Source organism: Microtus oregoni, unplaced genomic scaffold (assembly GCF_018167655.1).
Source record: "Microtus oregoni isolate MIOR12 unplaced genomic scaffold, Mior012 000092F_ref0000046, whole genome shotgun sequence".
NCBI classification, from domain to species: Eukaryota; Metazoa; Chordata; class Mammalia; order Rodentia; family Cricetidae; genus Microtus; species Microtus oregoni.
Window position 1 is genome coordinate 616366 of NW_024544604.1, and position 25101 is coordinate 641466.

The 25101-nt window shown below is 48.1% G+C and overlaps 1 pseudogene; it reads right to left on the reverse strand.

Annotated features, from left to right (window-relative positions):
- Nucleotides 1-718: 718 nt before the first annotated feature.
- Nucleotides 719-13557, reverse strand: LOC121442670 (annotated as a pseudogene).
- Nucleotides 13558-25101: the final 11544 nt, after the last annotated feature.

Below are 25101 nucleotides of genomic sequence, written 5' to 3' on the forward strand. Positions count from 1 at the left end.
AGAGGACTGGGGTCAGTGGCAAGTGAGACATGGGGTAGATTTTGATGAGTCAGTGTGTATTCATGGAACTCAGGAGATACAGTGGAGGGGGCTGCATGTGTGTACATGTGTGAGTTCTGACAAGCTGTGACTTGATATTTTGGGGCATGGCATGAGACTGTGTATTACTAGTTATGCCTGTGTGGTTTTCTGGGATACAATCCTGAAGGTTCCGGTGCTGCTGTTGTGCAAGGGTCTGCATATGTGTGACAGTTAGTGCCCATGGTTCCCGATGTGGCTGTATGAGTCAGTAGGGCTGCAGTCACGTGAGACTGCAGGACTATGCAACTTTGAGGGCAGGCGAATGTACCAAGGCAGGCTCTTTGTGTTTTAGGGTTGGGTTGAGTCCAGGCTTATGACTATGTGTCTGTCATTTTTCCACTTGGGAGTGGACAAGGCAGGCTGTATGTATAGCTGGGTCTGAGGGCTTTTTGGCTGGAAAGCCTGTCTTGGGGCTAGGTTGGGGTAGGGGCTGGGCTGGGATTGGTGTCCCTCAGCCTTAAGGCGGAAGATATAATCCAGGAGGGTAGCTAGATAGGGAGCAGAGGCCCTGGCAGGCAAGACGGCAGAAACATCATTGCCTGGTCTCTGTAGATATGTCCAGGACTTGCCTCCTTGCCTCCACAGCCTCCGGTTTATGTTTTGGCCCCTGTCCATCTTCCTTTTCTTGGTTTTGAGGTCAAGGACAAGGATTGGAGCACTTGCTGGGCATTGGCTCCTCTTCTTGCGAAACTCAAACTCATCTACGGTCCACACCGCTCCCTTCTCACTTTCCACGCGCACAAAGCACTTGTGCAAGCTCAGGTTGTGGCGGATGGCGTTCTGTGGAAAGGGGGGTCAGAACCCCGGGCAGGGATGGGGTGGACAGTCAGGCAGTGAGTTCAGCAGACCTCAGCACTGACCTGTCCCTTTCCGCGTGTGTCGCCCAAGGTCACCCACCCTTGGAGCTGTCCCAGCCCCCACTGTAGGGAGGTGCTCACCTTCCAGGTGGCCGGGTGGTTTCGGAAGTAGGCAAACATGCGTGTGAACCAGTGGTAGATTTCATTGAGTGTTCTCTGCTTCTCTGGAGCTTCCAGGATGGCCTGGAAGTTGGAGTCAGGTGGAATGAGCAGGTTTCCTCAGAACTGTGCCTGAGGTGGGGGGGAGCCTACTCTAAGCTCTCTGCCTGGGATAGGTGTGTAGTTGTGGGTCAAGGGAGGGGAGGGAGAGGGAATGGGATGAGGCGTGGGGGCAAGGGTGAAGTTAGTAATGGGGTGGACAAAGGAAAGAATAGTCTCTAGTGTCACAATTTGGCTTGTACTGGCCTGGATTGTGGTAGTTTTTTGGTTCAGGGATAGATCTGGGGTGAAGCTATCAAGAAGGATCACATCTTTGGGCTTCTCAGAGCTGAAGTTTGTTAATGCAGGATTCCACTCTCGGTGCAGAGAGATGCAGCAGCATAGGAGACAAGTACCCCCACCCCCAGCTGTGAGGTCTAGGCTGCCCTGCTTACCCATCGGATGAGGGTGGCGTAGGTGAAAGGGGGCCTCATGTTATGGAACTTGAAATAGTCCATGTTGTGGAAGAACTCTGTCGAGGGTTTGGAATAGATCAGGCCCCGTGAGCTCCTCACACCTTGCCCTACCTTTGTCTCCACACTGAGTCCAAGGCCTGAAACCCTGCCATTAGCACCAAGGGTGGACGGGGTGTCTGTGATCACACACAGGTACTGTTTGCGGAGTGCCTGCCCGGAGCTGACTCTTGGCACCACTCTTGCCCAAACAGCTCTCCCCAGATTAAAAAGAAGTCAGGTAGCTTGCGCATCAGTTCAAGTGGCACAGCCAACATGACACCAAAGAGTTATTGTCCCTGGTAAGTCCACAGCCCAGGCCTGGCAGGTGGGAATGGATTGGTTGGATGAATCTACTTGCTTCCCCTTGAGGCGAGGAAGAAGGGAGGGTTCTTTGGAATTAACTAGATCCCTCCCTCATGATGACTAAATGCCAAGGTGAGGCATGGCTCCAGTCCCCAAAAGACACAGGGCTGGAGCTATGCATTTGTAACCATTGGAGGATTCTCGGCCTAATTTATCAGGTGCATTTTCCTCCCAGATGCTGGTGGGGGTGTGAGGGGAATGGGGAGCTCCTTTGTGCTCCCCTGACACCAATGGGGTCATCGGACAGGGTGCAGAGTACACTGACCTGGAAAGGTGCTGTTTCCATGGCTTCCCCAGAGGTGCCTCCGCACTGCAAACAGGCTGTCAGAAGCCTCCCGGGGTCCGGACCAGGCTGGGAGAACACTGCCCTGCGCACTGGTGGCTACAATGCAGCAAGAACTCTTGTCCATTGAGGCCTGGGTGGATTTGGGAGAGAATAGTGATTGAGAGGCTTAAGCTTTAAATTTCATTTTCTCCTTTTCAAAATTCTTTTGTATTTTTATTATTAAACTTATTTTTGGACAATTTTGCACATGTCTGTAATACATACAGAGCACTTTCACCCTGCTTCCTCCCCCTGTTGCTTCCCGTTTCCTCCCCACAAATCTTGCCCCTATTCATGTCTATTTATTTTGTTCAGAAATGATTATTATTAATTCTTAGAGATGGGGGTCTTACTATGTAGCCCTAGTTGGCCCAGAACTTACAGAAACTTACTTGCCTCTGCCTCCTGAGTGTACCCCCATGCCTTGTCTATTCATTTTATTTGTGTCTTACTAAATTATTTTTTCTGAGATAGTCTCACTATATATTTCTGGCTGGCCTTGTACCTTCCATCCTCTTCTCTCTACCTCTGGTGTTCTGGGATTATAAGTGGGTGTCACTACAAAGTGGCTGCTATTTTATTTTATATTTTGGTTTTTTGAAACAGGGTCTCTCTGTGTAGTCCTGGCTGTCCTGGAGCTCACTATGTAGACCAGGCTGCCCTCAAATTCACAAAAATCCACTTGCCTTTGCTTCCCAAGTTCTGGGCTTGAAGACATGTGCTACCACACTGGCTTTCCATTTTACTTTTAAAAATGTTTGCTTGGTTGTGTTTGTTTGTCCACCCATCTGTTTGTCTGCCTGCCCACCTGTCCATCCATCTGTCCGTCCATCCATCCATCCATCCATCCATCCATCCATCCATCTGTCTCTGTATCTATTTTTCTACTTACCTATGTACCTACCTATCTCTGTATCTATCTATCTCTGTATCTATCTATCTATGTATTTATCTACATATCTATCTAATCTCTCTACCTATGCAGGGTCTCATGTTGTATAGTGCAGGCTAGTCTGCAATTTACTATGTTGCACAGGATGACCTCAAACTTGGGACACACTTGCCATATCAACCTCCCAAGTGCTGAGATTACTACCTAAGCCACTACTTAGTTTCCATTTTATTTTTATTTAAAAAATTGTTTTTCTGAGGCAGGGCCTCATGTCACCCATGCTGACCTCTAGCTTATTCTGTATCATAGGATACAGAACTTGAACTTCTGATCCTTTGCCTCCACCTCTGGAGTGCTGGGACTATCGGTGTGAGTCATTATATCCTGCTTCCATTCTACTTTTATTTTAAATGAACAAAAATACTTTATGTGTATGGGCATTTTGTCTGCATGCATGTCTGCACCACATGTGTGCCTGGTGCCTGTGGAAGCCAGAAATGTGCACTGGATCCCAGTGGAACTGGAGTTAGAGAGAGTTGTGAACTGCTCCTGGAAGAGCAGCAAGTTCTCTTAATCCCTGATCCATCTCTCCAGTCCTCCAACCCCACTTTATTTTAAAATTTGCATTTACTCATTTGGTTCTATTTATATCTTGCTTGTCTCTATGTATGATGTATGTACATCTACATGTTTGGATGTGTGTAAGTGCTGGTGCATGTGTAGAGATCACAGAGCAAGCTTGGGTGTTAGTCCTAAGGTTTAGTCCTAAGGTGTTAGTCCTTGTTTGAGATAGGGTCTTTTGTATGCCTCTACTTATGCCAGGCTAGCCAGCCTGTGAGCTTTGAATTGCAGGATTCTCTTGTTTTTTAGACAGGGTTTCACTATGTAGACGGGTCTGACCTGAATTTATAGAGCTCTGACTGCCTCTGTCTCCTCGGTGCCGGGTGCTGGATTTAAAGGCCTGTGCTACCATGCACAGCATTTTAGGTAATTCTGTTTCCACCTAAGTGCAAGGGGATTGCAGACTTGAACTACTCTGCATCCGGTGTGGGTGCTAGGGTTCAACCTCAGAGCCTTTTACTTATACGGCAAGCACTTTTCCCATTGAACATTCTCCCCAACTCTGTTTATTTGGGGTTTTTTGTTTTGTTTTGTTTTGTTTTTCAAGACAAGGTTTCTTTGTGTAGCCCTGGCTGTCCTGGAACTCACTCTGTAGACCAGGCTGGCCTTGAACTCACAAAGATCCACCTGCCACCCCCCTAGTGCTGGGATTAAAGGTGTGCATCACCACCATCTGGCTATTTGTATTTTTTTTTTAAAAAAAAACTTTTATTCTTCTCTCATATATCATGCCCTCAGTTTCGCCCCCCTCCACTCCTCCCAGTCCCTTCCTCCACATCCCCTCTCCCCCAGATCAACTCCTCCTCTGTTTCTGATACAGTAAGACTGGGCACAAAGCCCTCATATCATAAATGTGGCAACCCAGCATCTTTTAGAGATGAGGTCTCTATGTTAGTCAGGCTGGTTTTGAGTTCAAGGCTTCAAGTGATTCTCCTTCAAGTAGCTAGAACTACAGATGCATACGGTGTGTCTAGTGAGGTCAGTGTTTTCAAGAAGGCCACCACCCTCTTGTCACTTGCAGGCTGTGGTGGACCTCCATAAAGGGGCAGTGGGCATTTTGTTTAGAGTATAGTAGTGTGCATGCTATGAAGCCATAGATTCTGGGGCTGGGGGTGAGCAGGGTCTGAATTGGGATCCCCTAGTATCCAACTGTGAATTTGGAAAAGTCCACTATGTCTTCTTGACCTCAGTGTCTTTATTTCGTTAGGATGACTGTGGTGGCTCCCTGCATTGTAGTATGGGAATGGAAAAAGTTCACATCGGCCAAGTGCCTGGGACTGGGCGTGTGATGTGTGTGCTCACACGGGACCTACAGTATCCAGTGTTCTGAGGTTATTATCTTTAAATTGGAGTGTAGGGCCCTCCGTTTTCTTTTCGCAGTGCTCCCTCTGAGTTTTGCCACTGGTGCATTGGGGTTACTGTCTGCCTTCTCTGTGTGCCTATTTATCATTGCTGGGAAAAGGCAGAACATGATGTTTTGGGGTCACAAGGTCAGAGGGTTTGTAAGCATATTGAGGAGGTGGCAATGGCCTGTACAGGCCGGGGCTTGCATATGAGAAGAGGTCATTTGGTCCTTAAGGGCCCCCAACAGTTGAGGTCTTCTGCCTCTGGACTTGGGGTACTCACCATAGCTGGAGCCTTTGACAGTGCCATCTTCCCAGCCAGGTGGGCCTGCATAGCACCCAGCTTCTCCTTTTCCAGCTCCAGCTGTGGGGATGTACACCAAAGTGAGGCCTCTACCTGGTCTTTCTTAGTCACCCCCTTGTCACCCCCTCCCTCCCTCAAGCCTTCCTTCCCCTTAACCACACCCTGCAGGCTTTACCTGCTGCTCCAGGGACTGCACCACTTCCCTCTGGAGGAGGCACTGCGCCTTGCCCTTCTCATCCAGGAGGTGATCTGCTTGGCAGTGCCTGAGCAAGGAGAAGGTTCCATGACCATGGGGGAGGCCTCCTGGCTTGCTGTACCAACTAGACCCTTTGGGAGATTTCTCTTTAGAGTCTCAGTTTCCCTGCACTCAACCACACCCCTGTTCATCTCTTTCTACCACACAGACTACTTTAAACATCCACTCTTCGGCAACTACTGGCTTTCCAGCCTGAGCTCAGAAAGGCACCGAGAAGTAGGATGGCATTTCAGGTGGTGGGCACAGCCTACGCAAAGGCCTGGCCGTACAGGAAGTACATCATTGCCAAGAGCTAGGTATGATTAGTGAAAGACAGAAGGAGAAGAGGACAGATAGAAAGCTGAGGGGAAACAGCTACAGCTGTCGGGAAGAGCAGAAATTTGAGACTCAGTCATGTGTGTTGCATGAGGGAAAACAAGACAAAGCAGTTTGGTGTGCGGGTTCTGGAGCCTGGCCGCCTGGGTTCATATCCAACATTCATCACACAGGACCTTTGTTAGCTTAATTGACAATTCTGGTTGGCCTTAGTACCTTGGTGTATGAAATGGAGATAACTTTCAGCATATACCTTTAGTATTATGTCTCATTCAAGTGAGGTAACCTGGGCCTAGAGAAGCCCAAGATCACAGAACCGGAGGGATAAAGTCTCAACCTTTACTACTTTGCATCCATCAGGAGGATTCTGAGTTGACATGCACGGAAGACCTCGGTTCAGATACCAGAAGCCCATGGTTAGTCAGCCTACTCACTTGAGAAACTCTTCTGGCTCCTCAAAGACCTTCTCACAACCAGGCCACTTGCAGACTCCGTTGGCCAGCAGTGGATAGGATCCTTGCGGTGCAGCCAAGGGGTTGCTGGGGATGGGGGAGTACAGGATATCAGCAGAGGGGTGGGCAGAGAGAGCGGGGTTCTTCCCAGCACTGGCAACTTACTTATCTTTCCTGGGTGTACCCGAGCGTGGGAAGGTGCAGAGTAGAGCTGGCTCCCTGGACACCCATTCCAGACTGGCTACATTGATCCCTGTGGGTAGAGATGGGGTACTTTTGGGGCAGCAGGCTAGGTTCTGTAGCTGGTCCCAGAAGGCCTCTACCTTCCTGGACCTTTGAACACTGACTCACAGGACTCTGCTGTTCCCACAGAGCAGAACTTCTGACAGAGCAGCCTAAAGATGGCCATTGGTAAGTAATGACATATTTACTAATGGCAGCCATTTGTGGTTGTTAGCATTCTACGTCTTCAAGGTTCTAAGCCTGACAGTTTTTGGAGGTTGAAGTTTTCATGACTCTTAAGACCCCTCTAGGCTGGAGAGATGGCTCAGTGGTTAAGAGCACTGACTGCTCTTCTGGGGAAACCAGGTTCAATTCCCAGCATCCAAATGACAGCTCACAACTGTCTGTAACTCCAGGATCCAACACACTCACAGAGACATACAGGCAAAACACCAATAAAATAAAAAAAAATAATGGCCAGGCAGTGTTGGTGCATGCCTTTAATCCTAGCACTTGGGAGGCAAAGGCAGGTGGATCTCAGTGAGTTTAAGGCCAGCCTGGTCTACAAAGTGAGTTCCAGAACAGCCAGGACTGTTATATAAAGATACCCTGTCTCACCGGGCAGTGGTGGTGCACCTTTAATTCCAGCACTCGGGAGGCAGAGGCAGGCAGATCTCTGTGAGTTTGAGGCCAGCCTGGTCTACAAGAGCTAGTTCCAGGACAGGCTCCAAAGCTACAGATGAAACCCTGTCCCGAAAAACAAAAAACCAACCAAACAAAAAGATACCCTGTCTCAAGAAACCAAAAGAAAAAAAAGACCACCCCCTAGACCTCCATAGGACTGTAATTCAGAAAAGTTTATGTTATGTATGTTCAAAGATTCTGTGAAGCCATAGGGAGAAAGCTGAGATGTTTACCAGGTGGCAGGCCAGGCCGGGCCTTGAGGGAAAAGACTCCAGTGGCAGCAGAAGGTGGTGGGAGGCTGATCATGGCTGGGTTGTCCAGTGGGCGCACTTGTAGTACAGGGGTCTGAGCATGCGCATCCACAGTGGAGAGCTGACGAACATATGGACCATGGCTCAGCCTGGCTTGGGCTTTGCTTCACAGTTTTCCTGTTTATTCCCTCTTCCCAGCCTGCTCAGGTTCCATACCTGATGCATGAAGTGTGGTCTGTCCTGGAGAAGTGCCTGCAAGTGGGGTGAGGGGCCCAGTCGGGCCCCAGAGGGCGCCACCATGACGAGGGGTACTGTAGGCAGCTGGAAGGAGAAGACAGATGCCGTAAGATGCTAGCCCCGCCCATTTTCACAGTTCTGTGTCCCATTCATCAGCTCTTCACTGAAGTTCCACGTGGTAGGGACTGTTAACATATCCAGTTCATAATGTGGGATCGGAGGCTCATGGAGACATTATTCACCAATGTCAAACAGTTTAAAGTGATAGAGCTGGCCCCAACACTGTCACCTTATCTTACCTTTCTGGGCTTCAGCCATCTCCTCTTGTCACAGCAAAATGAGGACACAGGGCTATGCCCATGGGATCATAACAAGGTCTCCTTTTGGGACAAGGATTGGGAGGGTGGGGGAAGCCTAGATCTCTGAGGCCTGGGGAATGGGGATTTTTCTTGGCCCTATAACATCTGCATAAGTCAGACTTGCCTGGGACCCATAAACCACTTCCTGTGCCCCAGCCAGCGCCCCTCCTGCCACATGCCACAGTAAAGGTCGGCACCTATAGGCCCAGGTACCCCACCCTGCTTGCCCCATTCTGGGCCCCGGGCCTCACCTGCAGCTGTGATGGTGGCAGAGGGTTCAAGGAAGAAGCGTGGGCCCCACCTCTCAGGTCCCGGCCTTGGAAGGTTCCCCCAGGACCCCTGGTCCCTAGGAGTTCTGAGCCCTTGGGTGCAGTCTTCCAGCTTGGCAAGACTCCTGGGGATGGACCAAGGGCCAAGGAAGGGGCCACGGGCTTGGCTGGCCTGGGGTTGGGCATTGGGTTCTTTTCAGAGGCAGGCTGCAGGGACAACAGTGGAATGGAGTCACGTGCATTCCAGGGACGGTGTAAGATATTCATCCACTTGAACCATACAGGTAGCCTCTGATCTGAGCAGGTGTTGGCCAGGGTATGTCACAAAGGGCCCCATAACTATACCCCAAGCCATTACACACATACAGTCTACCCTGATATATGTATGTGTATAAAACATAGATATATGTATATAGCCCCCACATGTACATGTCCAGCATACACCACACAACCCTGTTGTGAATGTGGGGCTATGGGGAGTCGGTTTGTGTCTGCACAGGCCACAGTCTCTGCCGATTCTGCTGGGGCTCATCTTAGATTCTCATTATTTTATTCCAGTGACTTGGGCATGAGCTCAAAAGATTCAGCTGGATGCCACGAGAGGGAAGGTTCCAGGGAGCTAGCGGTACTAGTGAGAAGTCTACTGCTGCTGTCAGCCTGGATAGTAGCAGAGGAGCTGGTAGGAAGTGGCTGGATACTCAGTCTCTTTTGAAGACAGCCAGGAAAAGTTGCTGGAAGCTTGGATGTCGGAGATGAGAGAAAGCATCAAGATGACGTCTAGGGTTTGGCATTACGAGAGATGGAGGATGGAGGAGCAGGGCTTGCAGTGATGTTAGTCAGATGTGGCTAGACGCAAAGGTAAGCATTTGATGCATGGGCAAACATGCAGGTAGGTAACTGAATTCAAGACTGCAGAGCTCAGGGCCACAGCGGGGCTTAGTTAGTCTTCTCTGGGCTTTTGTCCTGCATGGAGTTAGCATGGCAGGTGCCAAAAAAAAAAAAGAAGGGACAGGATTTCTTGATCCAGGGCCCTTGGGAGCTCCCCAAATTAGCCACATCCCTACGTGCCCCAATCTCTGCTCTTCAAGCTTGGAATTCATACACCATCGCTTTTTCCCTTAGCCATACCTCAGTCTTCTGTGTTCTCTTCAAACCCTACATGGTGACCCAGGCCCCGCTGGTGAGCTCCAGTAACTTACAGCCCCTGAGGGGCCTGGCTTTTGTTTTTCGGGATCTTACAGTTCTAGTCAGAGAGGCAACCGGATCTTCAAATGACTATATAATTCTACCCCCTTTTAATTAAAGGGATCCCGAGGTTCATAATTCTTAGTCTCTCCATAGCTTTGGACCTCTTTTTCTTTCTGGACAGGGTCTCATGTAGACTGGACTGACCTGGAACTCACTATATAGCCAGATTGTCCTTGAACTGTTTGCCTTTGTTTTCTAATTACTGGAATTACAAGTCACCATCCAGGCTGATGTCTCCACATCTTTCTCTAGAAAGTATGTATCCATGTCTACAGTTCATAGACTCCCAGCTCTATCTATCTGCGCATGTGTGTATGCCATCCTCTTGTCTACTGTACTACATGGGTATACAGCTTCTGAAAACAGCCAGGGGAGCACAGAAGTGTTCTGGAAGGCAATTGCTTCTTTGCTATCATGTTATGGGGATCGTCAGAACTGTGGTCCTGGAAGAGATTGGTTTGAGTTTAGTATGGAGGTATTAAAATTGTAGTGTCTCATGGATTAAAATAGTAGTATAAGAACCAGGAGTCTGTGGAGGCTGAGAACACAGGCTTCATAGAACAGTGAGGAGAAGAGGAGCTGAAAGACCGAAGGAAGGCAGCCATGAGGTGATGCTTCTCCAAGAAAAAGAGCAGCAAAGAAAACAACCAGAAACTGGGAGAAGGGCAGGAAGAGATGACAGAAGGAGTCAACCCTGCTGACATCTTGACTTTGGCCTTCTAGCCTCAAAACTGCCATGATAAACTATGCTGTATAAGTCACCCAGTTTGTGATACTTCTTCACAGCAGTCCAAGCAAATGTGTATTAAGTTCCGTGAGTAGAATTTTCCACCATAGTGGCTTAGCCCTCATGGGTGGACCATGGTCACTTTCGAAGCAGTATGGATATTTGGCCAGAACTTATAAGAAATTTCCTCCCTAAACATTTCTGGAACTGGTATGACTCTGGGGAGCATCAGCACATTCTCAGAAAGGGCACTTAAATTGGATATGGTCTGTCTAGTGGTAGTAGGGACCTGGAGGGCTGGGCTGGCCAGCCAGCTTCCTGCACTGTCTGTTGGGGCGTCCCTTTTTGACTGTTTCTCAGAAGCTGCATGGAGGTTGTTTCTGGGACATAGAATATGTTTTCCTATCGGGGTCTACATCTGGGCCCTGTTGTCACAACCCCGACTTGGCCAGACTGATCACTGGCCTCTGGCTGGAGGACTAATGCCCCTAGGTGCCAGAGACATCCATGGCTGGTATTGAATTGTTTTGCAAAGCAACATCAGAAAAATATTGCCCTTGTACAACAGATAGTAAGGATCAGAGCAGAGTTAAAAGCGTTGGCATAGGTCTGCATAGAGACGATGGGATTTGCAATGAATGTAACATTTCAACATGAGGAATAGTGCAGGCGAGATTACTAAATGCTTCTGAGACAATCAGGAGAAGATCAAGTGACTGGGTTGAATGATCAGACTACTTTCCCACCAGTACCTCTGCCCACTTGAAATGCCACCATTATCACCTGCTCTAGAATAATTTCCAGACCCACTGAAGACAACTGTTTTAATGTCTGTCATTGTGTATTCCGCAATCCTCAGAAAGCTCCTCTGAGGTAGGTATTATTATACCCCCCACAGTGCATACAAGGAAATGGAGGGACAGAGAGGTTAAGTGCTGGTTCACATTCACACAGATGACTTGAGGTGAGGCTACATTGTTCCAGACAGTCTGGCTCCAGTACCCACACTTGTGAAAATGGAAAAAATGAAGCCATAAAGGAGACTGGAAGCCAGTATGGGGTGAACAGTTATTTCATTTTCAAGTGACAAAAGACTTTTAAACACAAAGCCATAGAAGCCACATGAGAAAAGAGTAATCTGAATACATAAAGCACGTGCATTACAAAGCACAATAAATAGAAAAAAGCAAATGATAGGGTATGGTGGCCTGTGCCTTTAATCGCAGCACTCGGGAGGCAGAGGCAGATGGATGATCTCTGAGTGAGGTCAGCCTGGTCTACACAGTGAGTTCTAGGCCAGCCAGGGCTATAGAGTGGGACCCTCTTTCAAAACAAAAACACAAAAGTACACAAATGGAGCTGGAGAGATGGCCCAGTGGTTAAGAGCACTGAATGTTCTTCCAGAGGTGGCTTCAATCCCCAGCATCCATGTGGCAACTCACAACTATCTGTTAACTCTAGTCCCATGGGGTCCCACACCCTATTCTGGCCTCTGTGGGCACCAGGCATGCATATGGTGCACATGCAGGCAATACAGGCATACCCATAAAATAAATAAAATGAAAATACATATATCCACAAATGATGAATTTGGAGCAAATGTTTGCTATGACGTATAGCCAATAGAAAGTTATTGTCCTTTCCAAATTAAGATCTGTAGGAAAAAAATCTTGTTACTCTATTAGGAGTGGGAACATGCTCTACAAAGCACAAATGGCCAATCATCATTAAAAGTCACCAAAGAATGTAAAATTTGACAATATAGCAATTTTTACTTATGATGGTAAGGGATTAGAAATGGTAACAGCCACCTAAGGTTAGCTTGCATAGAAACAATAGAAAACAAGGCAGCACTTTGGAAATGCAATTTGCGGAGAGAACAACAACAAAAAGTCTTAAAAATGCACAGCCTTCTTCCCCAGCTACTCCATCTTCAGGGTCCAAGGGGTCTGTTGTGCGTCTTCGTAATTAGATGAAACCTGAATGTCCAACCATCAGCACTCAGTTCAGGCAATTCAGAGTGTGGTGTGAGGACAGTCAGGGCAGACATAAAAGATCACGTGTTCATTTTTTAAAGTATGCTACAAAAATGGTATTGATTGAATAAAGCAGGAACAAACCCCACATACAGCATGATTCTAATTTGTTTAAAAATACGAACAGTTCACAGTGAGAACTTACCATATACCAGTCACTCACAGGGCCACACGACTAAGCCTGGAGACACGAGCTCACCCTAGTCCTGAACTGTCTGTCCTCCACGGACATGCATTCTGGTCACAGTCACACAGTCCTTTGCTAAACCATGGTTGACCGTGCTGTGAAGTGCCTTTGTCGAGGATGTCCTCTTGTGTGACACAAGCAAAAGAGCAATCACATGCTAAGACCGACCTGCCTGCTCAAAATCCTCCTTTTGGGAAATGGAGCCCTCGAGCAATTATTAGTAAGTGCCAGTGGTGCACACCTCTGTGCTGGGTGGAAAAGCAGGTGAAGTAGGTGAGGAGAGAGAGAGAGAGAGAGAGAGAGAGAGAGAGAGAGAGAGAGAGGTGGGATACAGCTACTCAGGATGGAAGGGACAGGGAATATAGGCAGAGCCTTGGAAAGACATGGACAGAGAGTGGGCATTCAAGGGAGAAAGAAAGGGACAGACAAGGAAACAGAGTGAGACAGGAAAAGAAGTGGGGCATTAAGAGCAAAGAAACGAGATGCAGTTCAAGTTTCTAGTTCCAGCTGGACAACACTTCAAGTTCCCGAAGCTTTGGCATTCATAGAGACCGGCGGTTGATTAGCATCTTTAAAAAAATCCTGTCCATCTGTGTATCAAACAATCAGTTTTCTTCTTTATGCCCCCAGCTAAGGACTGACTGCGCCACCTCTCTGGCACTTCCGATAAATAGCATTAGTTTCAAAAGTCCTTACCTGGAGTTCACAGTGGCTGGGTGTTCCCAGCTGGACTCGAGGGCTCCTGACCCGCAGCTGCTCTCTCCCTGCTACTTTCTCCAGCAGAGCTGTGTCTGGTGGGGGAGAGCAGGGACACTCACCTTGGTGCAATGGACTGACAGAGAAGGATCAGCCTGGCTTGTGGGAAACTGCCACATTATCAAAAACAACTTTGCTTTTATACCGAGAAGAAAAACCACGGCGTGGAAGCCGCAGACCTCTCTCTTCTAATAATCCAATTTTTTTTGATGAGTGTGTGTGCTGATAATCACAGGGGGGGGTTCTCATAGTTTTTTTTTCTCTCTCTCTCGCTTTGTTTATTCTTTTCTTATGAGACTTAAACGGAAATTTTGAAATTTTGGGTTTTTTCTTTGCCCTTTACAAGTCATCTGAAAATATGATTTCTTCCCCTCACGACAGAGGTAAAAGGTATCAATGAGATAACAGGGCTCATGAGAAACCACAATTTCTTAAACAAAAGTGTGTAGAGTCAGAAAAAAAAGGAAAATAACTCAAAACCCAAAGGCATCCCGAGATAGGTAGAGACACCATTCTGTGCACGGGAGGATGCTTGAGGACCACTGGGTTGAAAAGAAGACGGGATCTGAAGCCCAGCATTTGGATGGGAAACACCAAAGAAAGAGATGGACCCAGTGCTTGGTTTCCACAGGCTTTGTCCTGCCTCAGGCCTCCGTTTTTCCTCAGGTAGAATGGTCCCCATCATTCATGTCACCAAAGGTTGGGAGATCTGGACACTTTTGTAGCCTTTCTTTCCATAGAAGACAAGAGGTGTGCAATGCAGTTCATGGAGAAAGAAAGTGGGGTGTACTACCACAAATTCACAGAATCAACAAGTCTCAGAATCACTGGCTCCTAGAATCTGCTGAGAGTCTCCCCGTGAGGAGGAAAGGATCTCCACATTGATGTTTATGTGTGAGCGCTCTGACCCACCAGCCACCCACCTGGAAACAGCCCCAAAGGCCCCATACTAATGCATCCAACTTCACAACAAAGGGCTAGGGGAAGAAAGTCACTTTGCTTAACTTGAACAAGGCATCTGGTTCCATCCTCAGTATCACAAAAACGAGATTAAGAACAATTAAGAACAATACACAGGTAGCCCAAGGTTCCCGTCCTGTCAGGAACAATATAGCCATAGCCTGATGATTCTGAACCCCCCGCCCCCAAGCCTCGGTGACATTCTACTTTGAAAAGCTCCAGTTTCACCCAGTTTAGTAACACACGCCAGTAATCCCAGTATCCAGGAGGCTGAGGCAGAAGGATCAAGAGTTTAAGGCTGCCTGGGGCTATAAAGCCATATTCTGTCTCAAAACCTAAACAACAAAAGGAAAGCAAAGCTACAGTTTGCAAAGATTTAAGGATTCTAAGTAACTGTCATACTTTTGGTAGCCAACATTTATGTAGAATTTTCCACATTCCAGCCACAGAGCTGAACATTTCCCTAAACAATACGCTCCCTTTGGGGTCCATTTCATCATTACTGTATTGCTATTATACCGAGAAGGAAAATGGAGGTGCAACTTGCCCAGGATCACAAAGATGGAAAATAGGGATCCTTATCACTGAATTCTGAAGTGCCCAGTTTTCCTGAAGCCAACAGTGTCGGGTTTAATTTCTAGGATTCGGTGGCAGGGAAGTTCTGGGATTTGGAGATTTCTGGAGCTCGATGCTTGGGAGCACTTAAGGTTTTTCTACAAGGTTTTGGCAGCTGCATTTCCTCACTTTGGCACAGATCTGCTCCTTCCAACCACCGCTTGACACAGATCAGTCTCTACAGATTTCTCCTGACAAGGCACAGTCAAGGTCAAGAATTCCAGCTTTTGATGCCCGGCACCCTGCAGAGCTCAGAGTTCCAGCTGTCCAGCTGCATGCCCACCGCGACCTCTTTGCAAGACTGACTTCAGGCCTGAGGAAGAGAAAGTAGAAATATGTTTTTTATTCACATACTTAATCTAGTGGCCAATACCCACTCCCTTTACCGGTTTCTTTCTTTGCCCCCTTTTTCCTTATCCCCTATCTTCTAAGGTCCACCCCCCCACACACACAAAGAGAGTGACTTTTCTCAACCTACCTCACCTTTTTAGAAAAGACAAGCGTGGAACTGATGGCCTGGCTTTGTAAAGACAAAAGGGGAAAAAAGCGAATAGAAAAAAAAGAAGACCTAAAAATATCAGCCAACAACAACAACAACTATTGAAAAAAAAAACCCTCAACCCTCCCTACCATTATCTCAAAGCAAAACTTTCACTGGTTGGGGCTTCTAGGTTGGTGGGACATATCTAAGACCAAACATGGCCTGTGTGGTGGTTGGAAGCCGAGGGAGGTACCAAGGTGAGAGGGAGGTACGGAGGTGGGATGAGGTCCTCTTTCTTACTTTGGAGGTCTGCAGAGATCCTAGGAGCTTAACAGATGTGGCTGTGTGGGGGAGGGGGCAGGGGAGGGGTGAAGCACATACCTAACAGGGAGTCCTAGGCAGCTGACTGTAGGTGTACCCCAAGGTTAATGATCCCTACTCCTTGTGTACTTGAACCCGAATAGTCCCTGTATCTTCTATATGACTGAGACAGTTCCAGTTCCCCACCCTAGCACCTGTCTCTTTCTGGAACAGGTGCTTGCTTTCTCAGGGTTCATGGTGTGGTCTGCATCCTCCTTTATATCCCTGTGACCATCTCCCCCTTACTGCTACTCCGTGAGAAAGACTGGACAGAGAGGTTGCAGGAGAAGTGAATGAGGATTAGTAGTGACACAGATTCCCAGGAGGCTACATGAGTGGGCCTTGGCTGCGGGAGGGTTGAGGTTATTGAAGCTGAAAGCCAGGATCTTTGCAGAAAAAGGGTTGGGGGTCAGGTTATCAGAGGGCAGAATCTCCTCTCCACCTTAACTGTATCTGCCCATGTAGGATGCTGGGGAAGAGAATCTGGAGGGCTGAGGGTTGAAGATGAATGAGTAGAACTGAACAGGTCAGGGAAAGTCCCCAGGGAAAGGGATCTTTGATACAGACCCCGCACAGGTGAGGAAGAGAGCCATGGAGAGACCCGCAGAAATGGAGGGAAGGGCCAATGTGGATTGCACGACCTGAGGTGAGTGTACTGGATTTGGGCAGCGTCAGGAAGGAGTCTGGTGTGGTTGAAGTGAGCGAAAGCAAGAGGAGCAGGAGGTAAGGTCAAAGGTTATGCCTTTTACAACATGGTGAAGGTTTAGCTTTTTCTCTAAGTCGGGAGGAAGCCGTGGGAGTGTTGGGAGCAGAGGAGGGACATCACTGTCAGTATTTAAGAGGATACCTTAGATTTCCGAGTGTGGAATAAGGGTGTAGGCACATGGGGCATAGAGCAAGAAGGAGGAGGCTACTACAGTAGCCCAGGTGACTGGCACTGGTGTTGGTTCTATTGGTAGACTGGTAGTGAAAAGACAGATTTGGCATTTTAAAAAATGGTGCTAGAGATGGGGGCCCATACATTTGCCAGGAAGTGATTTATCACTGAGCTGCACCTAACCATTCTTTAAAAGACAAGGTCACACTTGTAGCCTAGGCTGGCCTTGAATTCAGAGATCCTCCTGCCTCAGCCTCCTGAGTGTTGAAATTACAAGTATGCATCACCATATACTGCTTGGGAAATGCTTTGGATAGATAACCAAAAGGATTTGCTAAATAATGAGACTCAAAAGCAAGACCAGGGCACACACAGCTGATGCCTAAAAAATGGGCAGCTAGGATGGAGTCCTCAGATTATTTGTCACCTTCAACTTTCAGGTGGGAAAAAAAAGCTCTACCTTGTTTAAACCTTCATCATTTCATTATCCTTCTGCTACTTGTAGCTGAACATATTCCTTTCATGACTCTGGACACAGACTGGAGGAGCAGAGAGACTACAAGGGGCCGAGGGATGGCCTTCCTGTTACGGTTATTGTGAAGGCTAGAGAAAAGCATTCCCTGAAGCCGGCACAAGGCAGACAGTAAGTCCTAATAAGCAAGATGGAAAGGATGACGTGTGAATGAACATGCTAGCAGAATCTATTCCATCCCCATAGGAATGAGATGTCAAAGGGAGAATGAAAGAACTAGATGAGACAGCACTCTGGGCAGAGGAGATGGTCTCCGCAGAGATGGGGTAAAAAGTGGGGAGAGGAAGCCACTGTGGGGTGTAAAGTGTCAAAATGAGCAAGAAGGGCAGCATTAGCCTGACTCTATCCACTGGTCGCATACTGTCAGGGCCAATGTCTACTGAGTGCAAGTTAGAAAACGCTAATCCTTCAAAGACTTCTATTTCCTATGTTGTGATTGATTTTTTTCCAATGGTTCCAAGTTGGGAACTTTAAGGAACAATCAAGAGCAGTTTGGGCTAGTTGCCCTGCTCACAAAAAGGCTGGGAGGTATTTGTGTGTGTGTGTGGGGTGGGGAGTGCGGGACACATCCAGGGACTGATGGCAGAGCTGTTTTGTGTGTGTGTGGGGGGGTGAAGGACACATCCAGGGACTGATGGCAGAGCTGTTTTGTGTGTGTGTGTGTGTGGGGGGGGTGAAGGACACATCCAGGGACTGATGGCAGAGCTGTTTTGTGTGTGTGTGTGTGGGGGGGGGGTGAAGGACACATCCAGGGACTGATGGCAGAGCTGTTTTGTGTGTGTGTGTGGGGGGGGGGTGCGGGACACATCCAGGGACTGATGGCAGAACTGTTTTGCTTTGGTCTCACACTACCGTGCAATGTAGGCTTTTAGGGGCTCTGGAAATTCGCGGGGTCTTAGGGAGTCGTGGAAGGATAGGGAGAAAGGAAATCCATTCCCAGAGGCCTAGTCATTTTATTGGCTGCCTGAATTCTGATTCTATGCTCAACCCCTCAGTAGCTCAGGCTGTCCATGCACCTTCTTTCACTCTAACCTACGTATTTGGCCACTTACACTTTCCTTTACATCACCAACACTACCTTCCTTGGCTTTGTTTTCCCATTTTGCCTCTAGAGTCTCCATCCGGCTACATTCTCCCGTTTAGGCATTGGTTAATCCCATACAGGCACTGCCGGGAGACTCACAGCCTCCACCCTGGCTCTCCATCTCTTTCTTGCTCCCACCTTCACTCTTTACATGCCCAAGGGCTCTTCCCCTTTACAGTCCCGCCTCCGTGTTTGCCCACACTGTTGTTCTTTTGGTCCCTGCCCTAGCCACGCCCACTCCTTTTAACTCCTGACCTCCGCCTTGCCCGCTCTCTTCCTGCTTTTCCTCTCACACGGGGCTTTTGCCTCTCTCTCTCCTCTCTCTCCTTTCTTTTCTCTCTCTCTTCTCCTCTCTCTCTCTCTCCCTCTCTCCTTCTCTCTCTCTCTCCCTTCCCCTTTTTAATAAACATTTATGGCTATTTCCTGTGTTTATATGTCTGACCCACCGCCACCGACTGTAGTCGCTTGCGCACCCGCCGGAGTTTGCTGCGGGGCAGGGGGACCCCAAGGGATATTTTTTTAAAGAATAAGACACACAATATCTTCCAGCCTCCTTTTGATCTCTGTATTGGCTAGATTCACCCTGTTACCGCCCCTTGAAGCCACAGTGCACTCTCACAAGACTCTCCATTGGCTCAATGCTATCATTATCGTCATCCTGCCTCTACATCATTCGCGTGCAGTTCTCCATTGGCTGTTCTTTTTATCTTTCTTACGTTTTACCGCCTACGCAACCTGCAGATCTCCCACTTTTTGGACCTGTGGGTTCGCTTTCCACTGCCCCCATCGCCTGTATCCATTCCATCTTTCCGCTGCCCACCACGCCGCTCGTGCTTAGGCTTTCCCCACTAAGTGCCACACTTCTGCCAGCTACGTTTCGGTCCCGCATTAACCCGACTCCGGCCTTTCCATTGATTCGGCGACATCCCGCCTCCCACACCGCCCACGCTCGGGCGTCCTCATTGGCCGCTAGCTTCTCCTGCTCAGCAGTCACTGCCTACGTCACCCCTTCATGGCTGTCCATTGGCTGTTGGCTGTACCTGTCTTCATCTCACCGCCTATGCTCCGCTGGAGCCCCACCCCCTCGCCCTGGCCTTCCCATTGGCTGCCCGCCTTTTCAGGCCCTGCCCCCGCCGGTCCCACCACCGATATGGCGCTCACGGCCCCTTTGGAGCCACCGCTGCGGCATCCCGCGCCCCCGTCGCCGGCTGCGGGAGAGCCCCGCGCCTCGGTTGAGGCGGTGGTGGCCCCGCGGAGGGTGCTGTTCGCTGACGAGGCCCTGGGGCTGCCTCTGGCGCAGCTACGCCGCTACCGGCCGTGGGGCGGGCCCGGGGCGGGCAAGATGGCGGCAGCGGCGGGGCTGATGAGGACGATGATGGCGAGGATGGGGATGAAGGGGAGGAGGAAGAGGAGGCTTGCCCCGATCCCTCGCCGCTGTGCCCCGTTCCCGCTGGCGGGGGGTTTTACCTGGTGCCCACATTTTCGTTGCCGCCCGCGCTGGGCCGTCTGGAGCGGTTGGGGCGTGTGATGGTGGAGCTGGAGGCGCTACTGCCGCCTCCTGGAGCGGTTCCCGGGGGTTCCGGGGTGTGGGTGCCTGGGGGGCGCCCGCCGGTGGTGCGCGGGTTGGTGCGCGTGCTGAACCGCTCCTTCGAGAAGGCGGTGCACGTGCGGGCTTCGCACGACGGCTGGGCTAACTTCTGCGACCACCCAGCACGCTATGTCCCACGCAGCCCGCCTGGGGCAGGAGTGGGAGGAACAGGAGCAGGAGATCCCCTCCTGGATCCGGGTCTAGGCCTGGGCCCTGGCCAGATGTCTGCCTCCTCGCCCGACGACGGTGGCCGCACTGACCGTTTTGCCTTCCAGCTGCCCTTTGCTGAGGGCGCGGGTGATGGGGCGCGCCTCGACTTCGTGGTGCGCTATGAGACCCCCGAGGGCACTTTCTGGGCCAACAACCATGGCCGCAACTACACTGTCCTGCTTCGGATTGCACCCGCTCCCACACCCACTGATGCCGAAGGGCTGCCCCAGCAGCAGCAGCTGCAGCAGCTGGAGCCACAGCCTGAGTCCCAGGGTCCTGTGGAGGCTGAGGCCAGGCAGCTGAAGAGCTGCATGAAGCCGGTGAGGCTCAGGTAATGTCTGCCAGCGCCACCTCCGCCAACACAGGGCTGGATGTAGAATGGAGGACAAGCATCCCATTCCAGGAGGTCCCCCCCAGGCCTGCTCTTCAGGACAGGGAGGAGGGTGCATTTGATCAAAGAGTAGGGGAGGCCAAACATGTGCTAGGCACTGTTTTAAGTACCGGGGTATCATCCCTTATTGAGTTCCACTGTAAAGCCCTGAACAAGACAGACACCTTCCCTGCCCTCAACCATCGTGCTAGGCTCCTGTGGGAAACAGTATGAAAAAGCAAACAAGTAGATAAGATAAATAGGGCTAAGGTTAGTGCTGAGAAGAAAAAAGTAGAGTTAAGGCTCTGGAGAGGGAGTGGCTGCTGTAGACGCGTTGAGTGAGTTCTTGTGCTCAGTCCCAGACGGTGATAAAGAAGAGTTATGGAAGAGAGAATTCATAGAGAGTGGAACAGGTAGGACTTTACCGAGGAGGTGGCATGGAGCCCTGAGTGGCATGGAGCAGTGACATACATGGAAGGAAGACGTAGGCAGTGGGAACAGCAAGTTCAACCGTCCTGAGGTGGTTATGAGTTTGGTATGAATGACAGCCGGTGTGCTGGAGTGGAGAGAGCATGCGGTTTGATGGTGCGGACTAAGGGTCTCCCAGTGTGGGGTGTGGAATCTGATTCCTATCTGACATGGCAGGAAGTCAGTTACAGAGGTGGGGAAACTGGTTGAGGAAGTGGTGGTACTTGGCTTTTTAGTTTCAACCATTTCTGGCCTTGAAGTCTATGCAAGCTTCTTTTTTTTTTAAACTGTTCCTCTGGTAGTCTGAGGCCTCCTGTGGAGGTGAGGGGCTGAGGCCATAATCTCAAATGGAAGCATTAGCTTTGGCAGAGACAGAAGCTAATGAGAAGTGGACTTGAAGCTCATGTCTTTTTTTTGCATACCTCCCATAAGCTTCAGGGGCTGGGAGAAAGGACCATTTCTAACCCAGGAGACTGATAAAATGCTTCTCTAGGTCTTCTTAACCAGGGCTCTAAGTTTTTCAAGGACAGCAGCTAGGCCTGATTCTCTGTGGTCATGTAGGTGAGGTGACTCCTTGGGTCAGTTAGTTCTCCGAGAAATGTATGCGTTTTCCTTCTCTGAGGACCGAAAATGGATATGGGAATGGGAAGTTGCTCTTTTGGCCACTGGAAACTGCATGATGTGTTGTGGGATCGACTGGTTGTGGTCAGGGGCTTGTTGTGAATGGTTCTGAAAGGTTTAGCTCTTAGCTGATGGACCTTGAAGGGTTGAGAACTTGAATTCTGCCATAAGGTTACCTGGGTTCAAAACCTAGGCCTGCCCCTTTCTAGTGTTGTGACCTTAGCCAATTCTTAACTGCATTGTGTGGAGGTAACTAAGTATGTCCTCATTTGTAAAATATGTAATTACGGCACGTACTGCACAGGGTGAGTAAAAGCATTCAGGGTCTAGCCTAGTTCCAAGTCGTGCCAGAGCGGTGTTAATTAGCATTGATATTTAGATACTCACATTCTATGGATTCCCTTCCTGAACTCAGCATTGTTGTATAGTCTCTTCTCAGTTCTTCACTTCTCAGAGAGGGATGGTATTGACACTGTGTGGTTGAACTTGGATGGGCAAGGTAACTGAGGCATAACTGTAGCTGTGAAAGGAATGGTGGTCAGCATTTACTGGTCGCTGGTAAGTGGTAGGTACATTGTCCTCTGAAGGCCAGCTGAATGTGCTGTTTGTTGTAGGTGCTATACTGAGTCCTAGTTGACAGGGAGCTGGGGAGCTCAGGGAGATGATCCAGCTTCCTTAAAGCCACTCTGCTAGTAAATGGTGAGCGCAGGGAGGAAATGTTGAGGCCGTTAGTTTAAAAGCAAATTCTGGATTTCATGGGTGGTGTTCTTAGGTCTTCATCTTTTCCCCTGTACCTGTTTTGTGTGCTTGATGTTTTATTGAGGTATACCCACATGGATGGTACTGGTCTTGAGTGCATGGCTCAGAAGATTTACGCGTATGTTCGCACTTCTATCACCACCGCCCAGATTGAGAGACTGAGCAGTTCCAGTGCCCCCAGAATTGCCCTCATTTCAATCACTTCTCATCCCAGTTGGCAGTTATGGGAGCCCTGTCTGTAAGATACGACAGTTGGGGTATTGAAGTTTGGTCATTTTCAAGAGTGTGAAAGGAAGGGAACAGACAAATCAAAACCTTGCTAGGCCAAGGTGGGTGGAGAGGGTGTTTTTCTTTTAAAATACATGGGTGGTTTTAAGGAGAAATTGAAGTAGTTCATTTAGACAATTGTTTTGGTAGCTGGCCCCATGCTTGTGGTTCCCAACGTGACTTGAGATATTATTTTAAGTGGGCAGATGGCTTTTTGATAGCTTCTTTATCTTTTGATCTCAGCTCTTGCAAAGGGGAGGCTGGTGTGCACTGCAAGATCAGCGATAAGGTTTTCTTTGTAGGTCGGTGGCTTTCTTGGCAAGTACATTTCAACTTATTGTTGTAAGGCCTTTGTGCTGCTGCTGATTTGGAGTGCTGTTGAAGAACAGCTACCCCCTGTGATCTAGCCCTCTGGGGAAATGGTGCTGCTTCTGAGTCTGCTATCTGCTTTGGGCAACCTTTACACCTCCTGGGTTGCCTTGTCTGGGCTGAGTAGAAGAGAAACCTAGTGTCCCAACACTTGATAAACCATGGCTGGAAGATATCCATGGGAGGGCTACCCTTTTCTGAAGAGAAACAGGGGAGGAAAAGTGTATGGGGGAGGGAAGGCTGGGAGGAGAGGATGAAGGGGAAACTGCAGTTGGCATATAAAAACAAAAAAAAATTATAATACAAATCCATGAACTTAAAAATATATTTAATATATGAAGATTAGATAAATTATAAAAATTGTTAAAAATGAGCAGCATATATGCATGCCACAAAATTATCCAAAATGGCTTATAACTAAATGTAATATACAAAACTAAGAAAAATATCAAAGGGTAAAAGGAAAAAAAAAAAAGGATGATCCTTTTCAGCAATAACCCAAAGGAGAGGTCCATGAGAAAAAGAGCCAATGAGGTGGCTGCAATGAACTTAAAATTGTTATGCAGCCCTAAAGAATAAAGAAATATCTGAGAGTTGAGAACAAATGCATAGATTGGGAGAAAATATTTAAGTGAGATAGCTAAAAAAGAATTCTAATTCCAAACACAAAACTATTAGAACTGAATAAGAATAAAATTCTATTCAGAAAGTAAAAGCCTTAGAAGGTATCACTGACAATAAGAAAGATCGCATTTAAGCTTCACATCACATGTCACAAAGAACATGCAACTGAAGACAAGGAGAAAGCATCCCATGGCTGTTGGAAAGACAAACCACAACATGATGTGCTGCGGATGCAATGCATCGGAAGGAGGAATGCTCCATTGCACTGCAAACAAAAATAACAAACCTCCTTTGAAGACATTTTGACAGTTTCTTACAAAAGTAAACATGGCATACATGATACAACAACCACACACTTCTGCAATTATCCAAAGGAGTTAACATAAAAATATTACAGATATGTGAGTGTATTATTCACAAACTACCCTTATTTCAAAGTAATCATAATGTTTCTGGTTGATGAACAGATAAATTGTCCTACAGACAATGTAAGCTTAGCATAGAAAAGGGAAGGAGCTATTAACCATCAAAACACACAGAAGAAATGTTAACTGTTTACTATCAAGGTAAAGAAGCTGACGTGAAAAGACTGTATGTCATACTATCTCAGGTCTAAGAAGGAAAAGCTAGGAGACAATAAATAGTAAGGTCATTGAGTGCCAGCTGTTGTAACAGATAAAGAAGCAGAGAGAATTCTCAGTGTAGTTCTGAGAATTCTGGGGGCAATGAAAATACTATGTATAAAAAGTTAATGGAAGAAAATTGTCATTATACATTTCTCTCAACTTCAAAACATATATCCCCAAAAGACAGATGCCTCAATAGGCCCATCAATTATATAGCCAATATAGCATTCATGTCAGTGAAGGGGCAGGGACTATATCAGACATTTCTGCAATTGTGAATTAATTTTGTTGTGAACCTAAAATTAAGTGTCACAATAGTATCAAACACAGTTTACAAAGACTTTAAAATACAAAAATTAAAAAGGAAGAAAATGACCTGTGGTGTTATTTTGTTTGTGCTCTAACAAAGCTTGCCTGATTATCAGAGGGCAGAGCTAGCCACGAGGTAACCATAGAGGTCTGGAGGTCAGTACAGACAGACAGGAAGTGACATGACTTGTCAGAGAGAGGAATACCAGGCAGGAGGAGACAGGGTTCAGGCCTGTTTTCTGATGGCGTTGGCAAGGTAAGAACTGTCTGTAGCTTGCTCCTTTCTCTTTCAGATGTTTCAACATCTGCCCTGATATCTGGCTCAAGGTCTTTATTAAGACCAATTAGAACTTGTGCAACAATTATCTTTTTCTTAATGACCAAGAAAAAATGCTTTCTTTACAAAGTGATAAGGGAGCTAGGCAAGCATTTAGTTTGGTCACACTAGCTTTTGTTCTAATGTAATGTTCTAGACATTCAGAAATACAGAACAGGCTAGAGTGAAGTAGATGGTGCAAGAATACACTTTTAGCGTTTAAGAGC